The following is a 20,703-nucleotide window of genomic DNA, read 5'->3' on the forward strand; positions in this document are numbered from 1 at the left end:
AAAATCTTGGCTACATTTGCACAAAGTGTTGTGATTCTAACAGTATGCAATTTATTGAATTTTCACAGCATAATGCTAGAGCAAAGAATAGAAAGTCTGATTGAATTCAGTTATGGTGACAAACCCTTCAGCACTCCCCGATATTAAGTACAAAATAATGATACATGAAATAAAGAATGCCAAAGATAATTCTATGAATAAAATTTTCTCCTTGAAAGCAAAAGAGAAATGTACTGTTTTATGATAAGATAATAGAAATCTGATAGCCTACTGAAGAATGTTTTGCTCTATACAATTTTGGTTCAAAATTCTCACAGGAATGTTTTTATCTAGTCTTTTTTCTTATAACACTTGGCACACAAGGTATATGGCAGGAAGTGTCGATAGAAGCCAGTTAGGAAATATAAATAAATAGCAAAGAAAACAACTTAAACAAATAGTGTGGTAAATTGTAGAATTCAATTTCGACAATTGAATAGGCAGAATGGGAAGCTTCCTATTCAGCTCCAATTTTTTTTTTCTTGTAAGGAATGAAGGAATACAGATTCAGTATGACTAGAAATTCTGAAGTTTTCTGAGATAATCCACAAATATTTGTTTTTATGTGGAATCTTCCTATTTTTATTTTTTTTTCATGGGGAGGCACCGGGAATCGAACCCGGGTCCTCTGGCATGGCAGGCGAGCATTCTTGCCTGCTGAGCCACCGTGGCCCTCCCGGAGTCTTCCTATTTTTAAATGTTTGCCAAAATTTTTAATCTTTATATAGGCTGCATAGTGAGGATTAAACAAAATGGTAGCTATAATTCTCAAATGCACTGTTTATAATAATTAGTTTATAGATTTATGTATCATCAACAATGGAACTATATGGGCACAATTAATGGCAAAATGATCACAATTATCTTCAGATGGGGTTTCCATTGGATTTAATAAAGCCATTGCTGATATCTACTTACAAGGAAGAAGTTTAATCTCACTTAGTTATCTTACATCCCTAGGGTTACAGTAATAAATCTCCACCAGTTTGGCAACTTAAGACAACATCACATTTATGGAGGTCAGATGTCCAAAATTAAGCAGAGGGTTGTTTCCCTTGGGAGGCTCTGAGGGAGGAGCCATTCCATGCTGCTTTCCTAATTCTGATATTGCCGGTAATCCTTGACTGCCTAGTCTAATCTCCGCTGTCGTTTTTACACAGACTTCTTTCTCTTTGTGTTTCTGAATTTGATTTTCTTTTCTGTCTCTTAGAAGTACACCTTTCATTGGGTCCAGGGTCCACCCTAAACCAGGATAATCTCATCTCTTAGTCCATATCTGAGTTGCAACTGCAAAGATCCCTTTCTCAAATAAGGTCCTATTCACAAATTGGGACTTGAACGTATCTTTTGGGGGACATAATTCATCCCACATTAGTATGCACGGAATCATTTTCTTTTTCCATTTCTGTTATATGATTATCATAGACCAAGCTTTTATCTTGTCCCATAGATACTTGTTCTTACAACATTTGTTATTGCTTCCCAAAAATGTTTCACACATAGTCAGAAAAACACTTCAAAATACAAATTGCATTTTTCTACAGCCTAACCCAAACCCTCCAGTAGCATGCTCTGCAAGTAGAATATATTTTAAAATCTTTCTTATTGCCTAAAAAGATTATTTCTCTACTTGTCCCTGCTTAATTCTGTGAACTTGTCATATAACCCTCCATCTATTTCATATTTGTTTTCTTTCCAATTCTTGAAACCATCATATTTTCCTCCCTCAGTGAATTTCTCATGTCATTCTAGTGGAGCGTTATCCCCAAGAGCATAATGTAACCAATCATTCTTCATCATGTATGTTATACTTATTTGCAAAGATTTTCCATGACACTTGCATCTAAATAAACATGCACATTTACCTGTCTGTCTATAATATTATCCAGTTTTATTGTTTTCATACTTTGTCATTATTTGTACTTAGCATTGCCTTAATTTATTTTCATCTTTGTTCCAATAATTTAAACTAATGATACTAAAGAATTTTTATAATGTGTTCAGAGCTTTATCCCCAGAAACTAGAAGAGTGCTTGAGGAAAGTGTTGTTTAAAACTGAAAAGAATATGTTTTTAATATTTCCTTCCATGTTAAAGCCAAGATTAAATATGCATCAGTTAGTGAACAGTCTGAATTTACTCACCTATAAATTTGGAACTACCTGTTGAAAAACTGAAGTTGCTTCTTAGAATGTTTCTCCTTTACCTTATTACTACTTGATGTGTAGAAGTTATTGTATTTTGGCGATTATATTATCTATTATATCTTAATTATGGAGGACTTAACATGTTCAGAAGAAAAGAAGGTGAGATATTTGAAGATAAGTTAGATATTTCTGAATAAACTATATTGGGCAAAAGAAATTAACAAAGTATTACAACATATTGCAGCAAAATGAAGAATTTCTGAGCTTAACAAGTCTGCTTTTGAAAAAAGTGCTCATTGAAACAGATATTGGATATATCTTTCCTTTGTCAAATCTAGCAGGCATCTCATAAGAAATAAACTTCCAATTTTCATCAATTTAGGCCAGTGTCTATCTATGTTCAAATATCTGAGCCCCTGCTTTCAATTCTTTTAGGTATGTACCTACAAGTGGGATTGCTGAATCATTTAGTAATTCCAAACGTAACCGTTTGAAGAACAGCCAAAATATTCTTCAAGCAGTTGTTTGAAGAACAGGTTGCTTTTACTTTAGGGCTTTATTTCTTGATGCTTCTTTAATCCACTGTCCCCATGTCCTTTCCTTTCAGTCTGTATAACTGCCTTTACTATTGCCTATAAATGAGGTCTAGGATTGAGGAACTCCCTCAATCTTTATTTGTATGGGATCGTCGTAATCTTCCTCTCATTTGTGAAACAAAGTTATGTTGGCTATAAAATTCTTAGTTGGCAAATGTTTTCTTTCAGCACATCAAATAGTTTTTTCCCACTGTCTTCTTACCTTTATGACAAACTGGCACATGACATTATTGGAACTCCCTTGATAAAATTTGTTGCTTTATTCTTGCAACTTTCAGAACTCTCTCCTCTTTCTTACCATTTAACTGTTTGATTACTACATGTGTGAGAAAGTCCTCTGAGTTTATCCTGTTTGGGGTTTGTTTTAGATTCTTAAATGTACATATCCATATCTTTCATTAAGTTTGAAAAAATTTCTTTCATTATGTCTTTTAATGTTAAAAATTTAACATTAAAATTCTTCCCTTTTCTCTCTTTCTTCTTCTGGGACTCCCATGATATGTATATTGGTGTGCTTGATATCCTGTGGCTCTCTTAGGCTTTGTTTGCATCTAAAAATTCTTTTTTTTTCATTCTGCTCATCAGCTAGAATCATTTCTATTGTCTTATTTCAAGATCACTGACTATTTTTTCTGCCATCTCCAATCTGCTGCAACCCTCTAGGGAATTTTTCATTTCAATTACTGTGGTCTTCAAATCCAGTCATTCTCTTTGGTTCCTTTTTAAAATCTCTATTGCTCTATTGAGATTCTCACACTGTTCATGCATTGTTTTCCTCACATCCTTTAGTTCTTTCTCCCATGTTTTCCTTTGTCTTCTTGAGCATATTGAAGATCATCTTTTCTAAAATCTTTGTCGAGTAGGTCCAAAGTATAGTTTTCTATGTTGCTAGTTTCTGAATTTTTATCTTGCTCCTTTGGTTGGGTCATCATTTCCTGTTTCTTTTACTTGTCATCTTTTTATGCACATTGTACACTTTAATATTTTAAAGTGTTGATTCTGGGGTTTAATTCCTGTACTGCATGTTCCTTAGGTTTGTATCCAGTTATTGAAATGCTGGATATTTCCTTGAGTGTCAGGGCTTATACAAACAAACAAACTGGATTCACAAAGCACCCTTCACAGTCTTCGTAAATTAGCTCTCTTTTGGCTGTTGGTCTCCTTCAAAACTTAAACTTCCTAACAAGTAGATAAAGCCTAGGTGATGGGGAAGTTCAGAGTCCTCTACGTCTTATCTGAACTTGCATGGAAACTGATTCTTTTTTTTTCTTTTTTGTTTTTTATTAAAGTAGTTCTGGATTTACAGAAGAATCATGAATGAAAAACAGGTTGCCCATATACCATGGGAAACAGGTTTCCCACTACCTATGCTTGCATTGGTGTAAATAATTTCTTACAATTGATATTATTTTTATAACTATACCATTTTTAACAGTACTTTTGATAAAAGATTATTGAAGTAGTACTATAACTACTGCCCATGGTTTATGTAGGTTTCCTTTTCTCTGTATTCCCAACTTTATTATTATCATCATTATTACTAGTACTATTATTATTATTATTATTTCATGCATGTCTTTATTTATTACTCATCTACCCATACAGTGGATTAAGGAAGTGTCAACCACAATGTTTTTTTTTTCTTTCTTTTTTTTTTAGGTGCATGGTCTGGGAATTGAACCTGGGTCTCCTGCATGGAAGGCAAGCGTTCCACCACTGAACCACCCATGCACCCAAACCACCCCTGCACCCCACAATGTTTTAATAATCACATTGGAGCCTGATTCTTGACCTAGATTTATACTTGCTAGTAGTTTTAGGAATTCTCCCTTTTACAAAGATTTATATTTCCCTTTTACTCCCTATGAAATAGATGCTCACCCCTTCTTGGGTACGGTATTGTATGGCAATGCAGGTATTCTTTTCCCTAAGGCTGCTTTGATTTAACTATTTCTTTCATTGCTTTTGTTGTCTGCAAGTTGCTTCTCTGCCTGCAGGACAATTTCTGGGAGGGTGAGCTCAAGAAAGTTTCCTGGTTCAGTTTCTCAGGCTTTCACCTGATAGATTCGCACTATCATAACAGGTAGCCCTGTATATGCAAACGGTTTCTCTGCTTGTTCAGGAACAGGACCAGAGAACCACAGTGGGAGTACAGACAGGCTCTGCTCTGCAAGCACTGTAGAAGGGGGAGGATGCCATAAGCAATCCCTAGAATTTTCAAGCTGTCTTTTCTTGATTCAGTGCTCTCCCAGTTACTTAAACCTTTTATCTATTTTATGGAGTTTTAAGGATGGTTGATCTACCTTTTTTTTACTAGACTTTCAAGAATTCTAATGGGACAGCATTCTGGAGCAGTTCATGCCACCATTCTGGTCGACCAGAAACCACTGACTAAGGGCCTTCGTCTTTGGGGATATTTGGGAACAGAGGCTGTGATTCCTGTGGCTATGGTAGGTGAGAGCATCCCATGTGGAGATCATCAAAAGCAAAGGCCAAAAAGCAGGAATATGATGCAAACTAGGAACATCTGGATGAACAATAGTGGAAGAAGTTAGAAAACTATTAGTGTATGGACAGGAGAAAATCATCTAAGAAATGATTATAAATAGGGAAAAGATATCTGGAAGTCTGAAGAATAGGCCTTAGTTTTTCCAATGTTTAAAAGTTGAGAATATGATAAAGAAAGAGCAGGTAGTTTAAGAAGCAGCAACAGTCAATGTGATGAAAAGAGAACAAGAAAGAAGGATATCTTGAAAATCAAATGAGTACTTAATATGGAGTGAATAAATCTCTGCTGAATGCTGCTGATATGTAATGATGTGTGCAAAATGGTTATTAGCTATTTGTTTTAGCAATGTGAAGGCCACTGCAAATGTTTACCAAAACTGAACATATGTTCAGAATGAAAGTTTTATTAGAATATTGAAGAGCAAATGACAGGACAGGATTTGGGGAAAGTAAATATGGAACATTCCTTCAAGTATTGTTGAAAAGAAAATTATTCGTATAACTGGAGGTTGGACGTTATACTAGTTAGATTCAGGTGTCAACTTGGCCAGATGAAGGTACCTAGTTCTGTTGCTGCGGATGTGAACTAATGGTACGTGAACTTCATCTGTTGTTTATTACATCTGCAGTTGACTAGGAGGCGTGCCTGCTGCAATGAATGACGTTTGATTTATTTGGCTGGTGCTTAAATGAGAGACTCAATGCAGCACAGCCAAGCAGCTCAGCATACCTCATCTCAGCCCTCACAGCTCAGTACAGGCCTTTGGAGATACAGAAAGAAATCACCCCAGGGAAAGTTGCTGGAACCCAGAGACCTGGAGAGAAGACCGGCAGAGATCACCCTGTGCCTTCCCACATAAGAAAGAACCTTAGTTGAAAATTAGCTGCCTTTCCTCTGAAGAACTAAAGAAATAAATCCCCTTTTAGTAAAAGCCAATCCATCTCTGGTGTGTTGCATTCTGGCAGCTAGCAAACTAGAACAGAGGTATATGTTAGGTGAAGTGTTATTTATTTATTTATTATTTGTTTGTAATTAGGAAATATTAATTTAATTTTGTATACTGGGGATGATTATCCATTAGAGATGGAAAAAAAGATGACATAGAAGGGAAAGAAGGGGAATTTGCTGGAATTATGTCCTATGATGGAAAAGGGAAAATGATCTAGATTAGCAGTGAAGTCCTTTATTTACATAGGAATAAAACAAGTTCACACAGAGAAAAGGAAACCAGACAAAACTTATAGAGGTAGTTACAGTTAGCTCATGTGGCATAAGAGTGGGAATAATTTTCTTCTTATTTAATCTTTTTTTCAGTGACAAAGTAATCAGGGTTTTAATATGTGACTATGGATGAGTGAAGAGTCGCTAGATGTTTGAGGGATGTTTTAGTTTTCTGGCTACTAATGCAAACACAATATAATGGATTGATTTAAACAATGAGATTTATTGGCTTATGGTATAAGACAGGAGAAGTCCAGAATTAAGATGTTGGCAAGGTGATGTTTTCTTCCTGAAGGTTTTAGCCTTCTGGGACTTCCTTCTAGCAATTCTTGGTCCTTGGCTTTTCTGTCACATGGCAACACATGGTGATACCTTCTTTCTCTTCTGGGTTCCATCAACTTCCAGCTTATTGTTCTCCTTACGGCTTTTCCTTCAGTGCCCGATTTGCATTGCTTATATGGACACCACCATATTGGATTAAGGGCCACACTCAGTTTAGGTTTAGACCCACAGAACCTGGGGATGGGATCCAAACATGCTTTTGGTGAATGATACGATGCAGTCTCCAACAAGAGGTGATGAAAAAGTACAAAATAATCATCCTAAAGGATGGATTAGGGCAGCAGAGGGGCTTTGACCTAGGGAACATTCATAAATGTCTGTAGAAATGTTTTATTGCCATAACTGATAGAGGGGGATACTGCTGGTTTCCAGTAAATAGATCCAGGGATTCTGCTAAATGTCCAATAAAGCGTAGGACAACCCTCTAACAAAAAATAATTTTCTCATCCAAATTGTTAATAATGCCAAAGTTGAGAAATGCTGGATTAAGGAAATAGGGGCTAATTGCTTGCAAATGAGTGCAATTGACATTAAGGATCATGAATTTAAACTTAGAGCAATCGAACTCATACTTGATAAAATCAATTTGCACCATTGTTTATCTTTTTATATTCTAAGACATTTGTTATCGTATGTAAAATTTAGCATTAATTTATTTAAATAAATACGTAATACAACATATAAGGTATTTGAATGAAAATTGCAATTCTATAGTCAGTACATCATAATTTACATTTTTATCATTTGAAAATTTCATGACAACATTCTTATACATGTTCTTTTGTCATTACATTTAAATCCTGTTTTACAAATTTCAATAGGATTTTATAATTTTACCATGTAGTTCCTGGACTTTCTTGTTATATATATTCCCATCTACTTTCACAGTTTTTCTTGTTATTATAAATATAATGATTTCTCTATATATTTTCATATATACTTGTCCACAGTGTAAGAGTAAGTGATTGAATTTGGTAATTTTCATGTATCTCAATGAGTTCCAAATTACATCATTAAAAAGGAATTTTTTTCCACAGACTTGGTTTTCCTAAATATATGCATATATAATCCACAAAAAGAGACTATTTTATTGTCTTGATTTTTGGCACTACTAAGAACTTCAGTATGATGCTAAATAGTAATGCTCAGAGTAGCTAGCCCATCAGTTTTGGGGTACTAATTTAATTCATTTACCAAATTAGGTAAATATCTGCAGTTTTAGAAATTAACTGGAGTAAATATATGTAATTTTATTTTATTCCCATTTTATGTAGAATTTATATAAAGGGGAGTTACTGATTTTCATAAATTGTATTCCAACATCTAAGAATATCAGGATATGTTTTTATCTCTCTTTAATGTGTTAACACTTATACATTGCTTAATGTATGTTTAATCTTCAATTTCTGGAAAGGAAAATAAAACTCAGTTTTTGTAGGAGTGTGGTTTTCTTTTGATATATTGCTGGGTTCTCTCAGCTAAAGCTTTTTACTATATTTTGTAAGTATAGTGTTTTTCATGTATTTTTACAATCAGTGTAATCTATAAATTTCCTTGTGCTAAATATCATATTTTGACACTAAAATTATGTTAATTTCATACATTGATTTGGTCTAGGAGAATTCAAATCATATTAGACATAATTTCTTTAAAATTTAGATAGTTTACAGCTGACCCTATGGCATTTTCAATAGTAGACCTTGATTTCTTTTATTTAGTTCTATGATGATTTTTCTAGCCAAGTTTCCACTTCTTTTTGGATTCCTTAAAGGTAATTGTATCTTTGCTTTCACTCATCCATGAACTCAAGTTTCAAAAGAAACTCTGATTCATCATATATCTTTTTTAAGTGGTGAGAACAATTATTTACTAATGAAAAAAATGATAATGAAGAAAATACCTATTTCGGTTTAATTCCTGGTGTTAAATGAATCACTGAAGAATGAGCCATAAAAGAAGAGATTACTCACAGCTTTCAGCTCTGAAATGCTACAGGCCCTAGAATCTGTTGTTGTTACTTTTGTTTTTGCTTTGGGAAACAAAATCATGGTTAAATGTTCAAAGAAAACATTTCATTTGCTAAGCTCAGTGGTTTGGTGTTAAAAAGCTTCAGTTTCCTTTTCTTAAAATAATTTAATGTTTTAGTTGGTGACCATGATTACACAAATGATAACTTTCAAATATATAGCCTTAGTATCTTTCAGAAGAAAATAAAAAGTAGAACATGCTATTATTATTAAGTTCTGTTATTTTAACATTGTCATCAATATAATTACCCTTCAGATATGAATAACTTTATGAAAAAGTTTCCTTGAATCATAATAGGCACTATTATTGCTTTGTAGTGATCTGTCTGCTATGGAATATAGTCGATAATTATCACTCTGAAGTAAAATGCCATTTCTTCACACATTATTTCCTTTGAAACTCTTTGGTATGACAGAATACAGTAAAATTATATTATAGTACTGATATTAAAATCATAACATTTCTGAAATGTACTGAAAAATATAATTTTTTACTTTATAACCCCCTCCAAAATTTGCTTATGTTGGTGATTTTCTTGTTACCATTTACTAATCAATTTCTTAATACAATGAATAACTGCCAGAGTATTGTCCTCCAAAAAATGTTTGCTTTTTTTTTTTTTTTTTTACTTCTGTGCCTCTTAATATTACTTTGTCACAGAATGTTGGAATATATTTAATAGTGCGAATTATCTTCCTGGATACTAGAGCTGTTTAGAATTTGATCATGCTCAATAATATATTGGTTAGTTCATTTTATTCAAGATGTCTATCCTGTTGGGTGTTTGGTTTATACCACATTTGGTAAAATAAGTCAGTGGACTCAGCTTTCTCATATTTTTTCAATTTGTTTTAACAATGGCTTGGCAGGATAGACATGTCATATTGTGAGGAACAAATAAAAATAAGTCCATTACATTAAAGGAAATGTTAACAAGTAAAGTAATTCAGGTTGGACAAGCTAAGCTGGGGAGAGAATGACAATAAAGGGATCATATGTTGGCAGATCAAATAGAAAGACCATCTGTATGTTTGTAAGGAAATTAGGAGAATATAATTTTTTAGAAAAACTAAATTTATATAGGAGTTTTGGTTTGCTAAAGCTGCTGGAATGCAATATGCCAGAAATGGGTTGGATTTTTCAATGTGGATTTATTAGATTGCAAATTTACAGTACTGAGGTCATAGAAATGTCAGATTAAGGCATCAAAAGGAACATTCCTTCTCTGAGGAAAGGCTACTGACACCTGCAGTTCCTCTGTCACATGGGAAGGCACAAGTTGATTGCCGCTGGTCCTCTTCTCCTGGTTCTGGTTTCAATGGCTGTCTCCAAAATATCTTTGGGTATTTCTTAACTTCTCTCCTGGCTCTCTGACTTTCGTCTATCTTTTATCCTCTCATAAAGGACTCTAGCAAGGGGATTAAGACTCACTTTGAATGGGCTGGGTCACATCTCCATGAAAATAGCCTAACCAAAAGGTCACACCTGCAATAGGTTTGTATCCCACAAGAATGAATTAAAAGAGCATGACTTTTCTGGTGTACATAACAGCTTAAAACTAGCACACTCTGGACCCCAAAAGACATGTTCTTTCCGTGTGCAACATACATTCATTCCATCACAATATCACAGAAGTTTAAATCACTTCAGTAGCAATATTAAGTACACAGCAACAAAATCAGTTACAAACATGGTTTGTCCTAAGGCAAAATTCTCCTCTAGTTTTGGACCTGTGAAATTCAGAATAAGTTTTCTTCTTCCAGTGTACAAAGGAGGGATAGTCATGGGATAAATGTTCCCATTTCTATTGGGAGAAAGTGGAAGGAGGGCAGGGGTCAATGTTCCCGAAATTACTGAAAACCTGCAGGGCAAAGTCCATTAGATTTCAAAGTCTGAAAGTAGTCTACAGGAAGACATTTCATCTTCTTGGGCTTCAGAGCATGGCGGTACCACCCTCTCCAAGGGCTTATGCAATGGTCCTGCTGTCTCGAAACATTGGAAAGACCACCATGTTCTCGGCTGTACGCTCGTCAAGCATCAGGGTGGTACCTGGACTCTTTGCCATCTCCAAAGCATGTGCTCAACACCTTCAAAACAGTGGGGTGGAAGCCAGGGTCTTCTCATTCCACGAAAAATGTATTCTACCCTCTCTGAGGCTTGAGGTGACAGTATTCTTCCTGAAAAATGGGGCAGTGAAGCTATTCTCAATTCCCCAAGTATCTGAGAGCCCTGAGACAAAGCTCTGTTCCTGAACAACAAGAGAGGAGGTCCACCCTCTGCAAAATCTAAGGCAAACTCACCTTCTCCATGTGCCTGAGTGACTCTGGTCTCCTGGCCCAAGGTTTCTTTGCTGCAAACTTCAGTTTCTGCGGTTCTGCCTTTGAAGTTATTTTTCCTTCAGTCTGTCCCTTTTCTGTCCCTTTTAGTCCAGGCTGACAGTGGTTTTGTTCAAACAAATGTCACAAAGCTTTTGTCAGTTTGGCATGCAGTATACAGGGGTCACAAACATCAAACAATAGGAATTTCCACAGATCCTTTCTGGATACCTTCCTTTCCAATTCTGATTCCCACTTACATGGTTGATTGATTCTTCCATGTTTGGTTAAATCCTCACAGGGGACATTAGCCTCTGGGATCTCACTTTCTGGAAGCCCAAACTGCATTTGATTGCTACTTAAATGCTTTAAAGTTTTCTGATATTGTGATGGAATGTATGTATTTTGTATATGGGGAAAACATGTCTTTTTTTAGGGCCCAAATGGTGGAATGTGCTGGTTTGAAAGTATTTATGTACACTAGAAAACTGATGTTTTAATCAATCTTGTGGGAGAAACAGTTTCTTCTAATCCCTATTCAACACTATTGGTTGGAAACTTGATTAGGTTATCTCCATGGAGATGTGACTCAATCAAGTGTGGGTATTAAACTTGATTAGATGGAGATATGTCTCCACCCATTATGTGGGTCTTGATGTGTTTACTGGAATCCTATAAAAGAAGAAGCATTTTGGAGAACGCTTCAGAATGCTGCAGAACCATGAAGCAGAGAGTCCACCAGCCAGTGACTTTTGAAGATGAAAAATGCCACCTGGGGAACTTCATGAAGCAACAGGTCTGGAGAGAAAACTAGACGATGCCACCATGTCATCATGTGCCCTTCCAGCTGAGAGAGAAACATTGAACATCATCTGCCTTCTTGAACCAAGATATCTTTCTCTGGATGGCTTAGATTGGATATTTCCATACACTTATTTTAATTTGGACAATTTCATAGGCTTAGAACTGTAAACTAGCAACTTATTAAATTTCCCTTTTTAAAAGCTGTTCCATTTCTGGTATATTGCATTTGAACAGCTAGCAAACTAGAACAAGAGTAGTGAGCACCAAGCAATAAATGTGAGAAAAACTCAATTTTCTAAAATTATAAGCCTTTTTTATAAATGAAATTGTGCTACCTCAAGCACAATATCAGTGCCTAGCATCATGGATGGTTTTGAATATGTTAAGAACTATACTAGAGCTTTATCAGCATTTGAAAAAGCTGCAAGGTAAGTGATATTATCACTGCTATAAATATATGTGAAGTAAATGCCAGACATAACTCATTACCTGTTCAAATTTACCCAATTTATAATTAATAGAGTTATGATCCAATCCAGGTCTTTATGATATCAGTTTCCTGTCATACTTCAACAGAAATTATTTTCAGTACAGAAGGATCTGAGTAGCAAAACTTGAAGAACAGAAGAAAATGGAGAAAATAGAGAATATGGAATCATTATCTTTTTTTTTTAGTTTTAGTTTTTTTATCAATTAAAAAAATTAACTAACAACATTTAGAAATCATTCCATTCTACATATGCAATCAGTAATTCTTAATATCATCACATAGATGTATGATCATCATTTCTTAGTACATTTGCATCGATTTAGAAAAAGAAATAGCAAGACAACAGAAAAAGAAATGAAACAATTATATAGAGAAAAAAATAAAAATAAAAAATACAAAAAATTTATATAAAAAAACAGAACAAACAAAAAAAAAACTATAGCTCAGATGCAGCTTCATTCAGTATTTTAACATAATTACATTGCAATTAGGTAGTATTGTGCTGTCCATTTTTGAGTTTTTGTATCTAGTCCTGTTGCACAGTCTGTAGCCCTTCAGCTCCAATTACCAATTATCTTACCCTATTTCTAACTCCTGATGGTCTCTGTTACCAATGACATATTCCAAGTTTATTTTCTAATGTCAGTTGACATCAGTGGGACCATACAGTATTTGTCCTTTAGTTTTTGGCTAGTCTCACTCAGCATAATGTTCTCTAGGTACATCCATGTTATTACATGCTTCATAAGTTTATTCTGTCTTAAAGCTGCATAATATTCCATCGTATGTATATACCACAGTTTGTTTAGCCACTCATCTGTTGATGGACATTTTGGCTGTTTCCATCTCTTTGCAATTGTAAATAATGCTGCTATAAACATTGGTGTGCAAATGTCCGTTTGTGTCTTTGCCCTTAAGTCCTTTGAGTAGATACCTAGTAATGATATCTTGGGTCATATGGCAATTCTATATTCAGTTTTTTTTTTTTTTTAATTTTTTTTTATTAATCAAAAAAAAAGAAAAGAAATTAACACAACATTTAGAAATCATTCCATTCTACACATGCACTCAGTAATTCTTAGTATCATCACATAGATGTATGATCATCATTTCTTAGTACATTTGCATCGATTTAGGAAAAGAACTAGCAAAACAGCAGAAAAAGATATAGAATGTTAATATAGAGAAGAGAATTAAAATAATAATACTAATAAAAATATATATATATAAAAAAGGAAAAAGAAAAAAAACAAAAACAAAAGATACAAACAAACAAACAAACAAAAAACTATATTTCAGTGTTCCAACATAGTTACATTACACTTAGGTATTATTGTGCTGTCCATTTTTGAGTTTTTGTATCTAGTCCTGTTGCACAGTCTGTATCCCTTCAGCTCCAATTACCCATTATCTTACCCTGTTTCTAACTCCTGCTGGTCTCTGTTACCAATGATATATTCCAAGCTGATTCTCGAATGTCGGTTCACATCAGTGGGACCATACAGTATTTGTCCTTTAGTTTTTGGCTAGACTCACTCAGCATAATGTTCTCTAGGTCCATCCATGTTATTACATGCTTCATAAGTTTAGTCTGTCTTAAAGCTGCATAATATTCCATCATAGGTATACGCCACAGTTTGTTTAGCCACTCGTCTGTTGATGGACATTTTGGCTGTTTCCATCTCTTTGCAATTGTAGATAATGCTGCTATAAACACTGGTGTGCAAATGTCCATCTGTGTCTTTGCCCTTAAGTCCTTTGAGTAGATACCTAGCAGTGGTATTGCTGGGTCGTAATCCATTCTGCCATTCTATGTCTTTTGATTGGGAAATTCAGTCCATTAACTTTTAGTATTATTACTGTTTGGATAATATTTTCCTCTACCATTTTGGCTTTTGTATTATATATATCATATCTGATTTTCCTTCTTTCTACACTTTACTCCATACCTCTCTCTTCTGTCTTTTCGTATCTGACTCTAGTGCTCCCTTTAGTATTTCTTGCAGAGCTGGTCTCTTGGTCACAAATTCTCTCAGTGACTTTTTGTCTATAAATGTTTTCATTTCTCCTTCATTTTTGAAGGACAATTTTGCTGGATATAGGAGTCTTGGTTGGCAGTTTTTCTCTTTTAGTAATTTAAATATATCATCCCACTGTCTTCTAGCTTCCATGGTTTCTGCTGAGAAATCTACACATAGTCTTATTGGGTTTCCCTGGTATGTGACAGATTGTTTTTCTCTTGCTGCTTTCAAGATCCTCTCTTTCTCTTTGACCTCTGACATTCTAACTAGTAAGTGTCTTGGAGAATGCCTATTTGGGTCTATTCTCTTTGGGGTGCGCTGCACTTCTTGGATCTGCAAATTTAGGTCTTTCATAAGAGTTGGGAAATTTTCAGTGATAATTTCTTCCATTAGTTTTTCTCCTCCTTTTCCCTTCTCTTCTCCTTCCGGGACACCCACAACACGTATATTTGTGCGCTTCATATTGTCATTCAGTTCCCTGATCCCCTGCTCAAGTTTTCCCATTCTTTTCCCTATAGTTTCTGTTTCTTTTTGGAATTCAGATGTTCTATCCAGTTCATTAATTGTAGCTTCTGTCTCTTTAGATCTACCATTGTAGGTATCCATTGTTTTTTCCATTTTTTCTTCTTTGTCCTTCACTCCCATAAGTTCTGTGATTTGTTTTTCAGATTTTCTATTTCTTCTTTTTGTTCAGCCCATGTCTTCTTCATGTCCTCCCTCAATTTATTGATTTCCTTTTTGAAGAGTTTTTCCATTTCTGTTCATATATTCAGCATTAGATTTCTCAGCTCCTGTATCTCATTTGAACTATTGGTTTGTTCCTTTGACTGGGCCATATCTTCAATTTTCCGAGCGTCATCCCTTATTTTCTGCTGGTGTCTGGGCATTTGATCAGATTTCCCTGGGTGTGGGACCCGGCTGGTTGAAAGGTTTTTCTGTGATACCTCTGGGCTCTGTTTTTCTTTTCCTTCCCAGTAGGTGGCGCTCGTGGCGCTCCTCTGTCTGCGGGGCCCACCAGTAAAAGATGCTGTGGCTCCTTTAAATTGCCAATCCGAATCTCGCAGTCGGCCCGGGAAACCGCGCGTGGAGGGGGGGTCACCGGTCGATGCGGCTTGGGGGAGTGCCGGTCCAAATTGCCCAGCTGGCCCGAGATGCCAAGCGTGGCGGGAGGGCCCCGCTTTCCAATGTTCCCAGTCAGACTGGGGAGCCACGTGCATGGAGGGGACCCCAGTCGCCAGCCGCCCCAGCCAGGAAAACGCGTGCCCCTTGGGTATCTCACCGCAGTGGATTCTCCCTGCCCGTTCAGCCATTCCAAAATGGGGTACGCTGTCTTTTTGGTCTCTGTCGTGGCTCCAGGAGCTGTTTTGTATTGTTTCTGTTTCTTTAGTTGCTTTTCTGGAGGAGGAACTAGGACCCACGCGTCTTACTAAGCCGCCATCTTCTCCGGAAGTCCTACATTCAGTTTTTTGAGGAACTGCCAAACTGCCTTCCACAATGGTTGCACCATTTGAGATTCCCACCAACAGTGGATAAATGTGCCTCTTTCTCTGTATCCTCTCCATCACTTGTCATTTTTTGTTTTGTTGATAATGGCCATTCTGGTGGGTGTGAGACGATATCTCATTGTGGTTTTGATTTGCATTTCTCTAATGGCCAGGGACATTGAGCATCTCTTCATGTGCCTTTTGGCCATTTGTATTTCCTCTTCTGAGAGGTGTCTGTTCAAGACTTTTTCCCATTTTGTAATTGGGTTGGCTGTCTGTTTGTTGTTGAGTTGAACAATCTCTTTATAAATTCTGGATACTAGACCTTTATCTGATATGTCGTTTCCAAATATTGTCTCTCATTGTGTAGGCTGTCTTTCTACTTTCTTGATGAAGTTCTTTGATGCACAAAAGTGTTTAATTTTGAGGAGCTCTCATTTATTTATTTATTTATTCAGTGTTCTTGCTTTAGGTTTAAGGTCCATAAAACCACCTCCAATTATAAGATTCATAAGATACCTCCCTACCTTTTCCTCTAACTGTTTTATGGTCTTAGACCTAATGTTTAGATCTTTGATCCATTTTGAGTTAACTTTTGTATAGGGTGTGAGATACAGGTCCTCTTTCATTCTTTTGCATATGGATATCCAGTTCTCTAGGCATCATTTATTGAAGAGACTGTTCTGTCCCAGGTGAATTGGCTTGACTGTCTTATCAAAGATCAAATGTCCATAGATGAGAGGGTCTATATCTGAGCACTCTATTCAATTCCATTGGTCGATATATCTATCTTTATGCCAATACCATGCTGTTTTGACCACTGTGGCTTCATAATATGCCTTAAAGTCTGACTGCGTGAGACCCCCAGCTTCGTTTTTTTTCCCTCAAGATACTTCTAGCAATTTGGGGCACCCTGCCCTTCCAGATAAATTTGTTTATTGGTTTTTCTATTTCTGAAAAGTAAGTTATTGTGATTTTGATTAGTATTGCGTTGAATCTGTAAATCAATTTAGGTAGAATTGACATATTAACTATGTTTAGTCTTCCAATCCAGGAACACGGTAGGCCCTTCCATCTATTTAGGTCTTCTATGATTTCTTTTAACAGTTTTTTGTAGTTTTCTTTGTGTAGGTCTTTTGTCTCTGTAGTTAAATTTATTCCTAAGTATTTTATTCTTATAGTTGCAATTGTAAATGGAATTCATTTCTTGATTTCCTCCTCAGCTTGTTCATTGCTAGTGTATAGAAACGCTACAGATTTTTTTTTTTTTGAGCATCTTTTTTTTTTATTAATTAAAAAAAGAATTAACAAAACAATTAGAAATCATTTCAATCTACATGTACAATCAGTAATTCTTAATAACATCACATAGTTGCATATTCATCATTTCTTAGTACATTTGCATCGATTTAGAAAAAGAAATAAAAAGACAACAGAATAAGAATTAAAACAATAATAGAAAGAAAAAAAACAAAAAAAACAAAAACAAAAAACCTATACCTCACATGCAGCTTCATTCAGTGTTTTAACATAATTGCATTACAATTGGGTAGTATTGTGCTGTCCATTTCTGAGTTTTTATATCCAGTCCCGTTGTACAGTCTGTATCCCTTCATCCCCAATTATCCCTTCTCTTTTTTTTTTTAATTAACAGAAAAAAAGAAATTAACCCAACATTTAGAGATCATACCATTCTACACATGCAATCATTAATTCTTAACATCATCACATAGCTGCATGATCATCATTTCTTAGTACATTTGCATTGGTTTAGAAGAACTAGCAACATAACCGAAAAAGATATAGAATGTTAATATAGAGAAAAAAATAAAAGTAATAACAGTAAAATCAAAACAAAACAACACAAAACAAAACAAAAACCTATAACTCAGATGCAGCTTCATTCAGTGTTTTAACATGATTACTTTACAATTAGGTATTATTGTGCTGTCCATTTTTGAGTTTTTGTATCTAGTCCTGTTGCACAGTCTGTATCCCTTCAGCTTCAATTACCCATTGTCTTACCCTGTTTCTAACTCCTGCTGAACTCTGTTATCAAGGACATATTCCAAATTTATTCTCGAATGTCTGTTCACATCAGTGGGACCATACAGTATTTGTCCTTTAGTTTTTGGCTAGACTCACTCAGCATAATGTTCTCTAGGTCCATCCATGTTATTACATGCTTCATAAGTTTATCCTGTCTTAAAGCTGCATAGTATTCCATCGTATGTATATACCACAGTTTGTTTAGCCACTCTTCTGTTGATGGAGATTTCGGCTGTTTCCATCTCTTTGCAATTGTAAATAACGCTGCTATAAACATTGGTGTGCAAATGTCCGTTTGTGTCTTTGCCCTTAAGTCCTTTGAGTATATTCCCAGCAATGGTATTGTTGGGTCGTATGGCAATTCTATATTCAGCTTTTTGAGGAACCGCCAAACTGCCTTCCACAGTGGTTGCACCATTTGACATTCCCACCAACAGTGGATAAGTATGCCTCTTTCTCCGCATCCTCTCCAGCACTTGTCATTTTCTGTTTTGTTGATAATGGCCATTCTGGTGGGTGTGAGATGATATCTCATTGTGGTTTTGATTTGCATTTCTCTAATGGCCAGGGACATTGAGCATCTCTTCATGTGCCTTTTGGCCATTTGTATTTCCTCTTCTGAGAGGTGTCTGTTCAAGTCATTTTCCCATTTTGTAATTGGGTTGGCTGTCTTTTTGTTGTTGAGATGAACAATCTCTTTATAAATTCTGGATACTAGACCTTTATCTGATATATCATTTCCAAATATTGTCTCCCATTGTGAAGGCTGTCTTTCTACTTTCTTGATGAAGTTCTTTGATGCACAAAAGTGTTTAATTTTGAGGAGTTCCCATTTATTTATTTCCTTCTTCAGTGCTCTTGCTTTAGGTTTAAGGTCCATAAAACCGCCTCCAGTTGTAAGATCCATAAGATATCTCCCAACATTTTCCTCTAACTGTTTTAGGTCTTAGACCTAATGTTTAGATCTTTGATCCATTTTGAGTTAACTTTTGTATAGGGTGTGAGAGATGGGTCTTCTTTCATTCTTTTGCATATGGATATCCAGTTCTCTAGGCACCATTTATTGAAGAGACTGCTCTGTCCCAGGTGAGTTGGCTTGACTGCCTTATCAAAGATCAAATGTCCATAGATGAGAGGGTCTATATCTGAGCACTCTATTCGATTCCATTGGTCGATATATCTATCTTTATGCCAATACCATGCTGTTTTGACCACTGTGGCTTCATAATATGCCTTAAAGTCAGGCAGCGCGAGACCTCCAGCTTCGTTTTTTTTCCTCAAGATGTTTTTAGCAATTCGGGGCACCCTGCCCTTCCAAATAAATTTGCTTATTGGTTTTTCTATTTCTGAAAAATAAGTTGTTGGGATTTTGATTGGTATTGCATTGAATCTGTAAATCAATTTAGGTAGGATTGACATCTTAACTATATTTAGTCTTCCAATCCACGAACACGGTATGCCCTTCCATCTATTTAGGTCTTCTGTGATTTCTTTTAGCAGTTTTTTGTAGTTTTCTTTATATAGGTTTTTTGTCTCTTTAGTTAAATTTATTCCTAGGTATTTTATTCTTTTAGTTGCAATTGTAAATGGGATTCGTTTCTTGATTTCCCCCTCAGCTTGTTCATTGCTAGTGTATAGAAATGCTACAGATTTTTGAATGTTGATCTTGTAACCTGCTACTTTGCTGTACTCATTTATTAGCTCTAGTAGTTTTGTTGTGGATTTTTCCGGGTTTTCGACGTATAGTATCATATCGTCTGCAAACAGTGATAGTTTTACTTCTTCCTTTCCAATTTTGATGCCATGTATTTCTTTTTCTTGTCTAATTGCTCGGGCTAGAACCTCCAACACGATGTTGAATAATAGTGGTGATAATGGACATCCTTGTCTTGTTCCTGACCTTAGGATCAGGAAAAATTGAAAACTTTCCCCATGGAGGATGATATTAGCTGTGGGTTTTTCATATATTCCCTCTATCATTTTAAGGAAGTTCCCTTGTATTCCTATCTTTGGAAGTGTTTTCAACAGGAAAGGACTTTGAATTTTGTCAAATGCCTTCTCTGCATCAATTGAGATAATCATGTGAATTTTCTGCTTTGATTTGATGACATGGTGTATTACATTAATTGATTTTCTTATGTTGAACCATCCTTGCATACCTGGGATGAATCCTACTTGGTCATGATGTATAATTCTTTTAATGTGTTGCTGGATTCGATTTGCTAGAATTTTGTTGAGGATTTTTGCATCTATATTCATTAGAGAGATTGGTCTGTAGTTTTCTTTTTTTGTAATATCTTTGCCTGGTTTTGGTATGAGGGTGATTTTGGCTTCATAGAATGAATTAGGTAGCTTTCCCTCCACTTTGATTTTTTTGAAGAGTTTGAGCAGAGTTGGTACTAATTCTTTCTGGAATGTTTGGTAGAATTCACATGTGAAGCCGTTTGGTCCTGGACTTTTCTTTTTGGGAAGCTTTTGAATGACTGAATCAATTTCTTTACTTGTGATTGATTTGTTGAGGTCGTCTATTTCTTCTTGAGTCAAAGTTGGTTGTTCATGCCTTTCTAGGAACTTGTCCATTTCATCTACATTGTTGTATTTAGTAACGTAAAGTTGTTCAAGTATCCTGTTATTACCTCCTTTATTTCTGTGAGGTCAG

Source organism: Tamandua tetradactyla, chromosome 22, assembly GCF_023851605.1.
Source record: "Tamandua tetradactyla isolate mTamTet1 chromosome 22, mTamTet1.pri, whole genome shotgun sequence".
In the NCBI taxonomy this organism is placed as follows: Eukaryota; Metazoa; Chordata; class Mammalia; order Pilosa; family Myrmecophagidae; genus Tamandua; species Tamandua tetradactyla.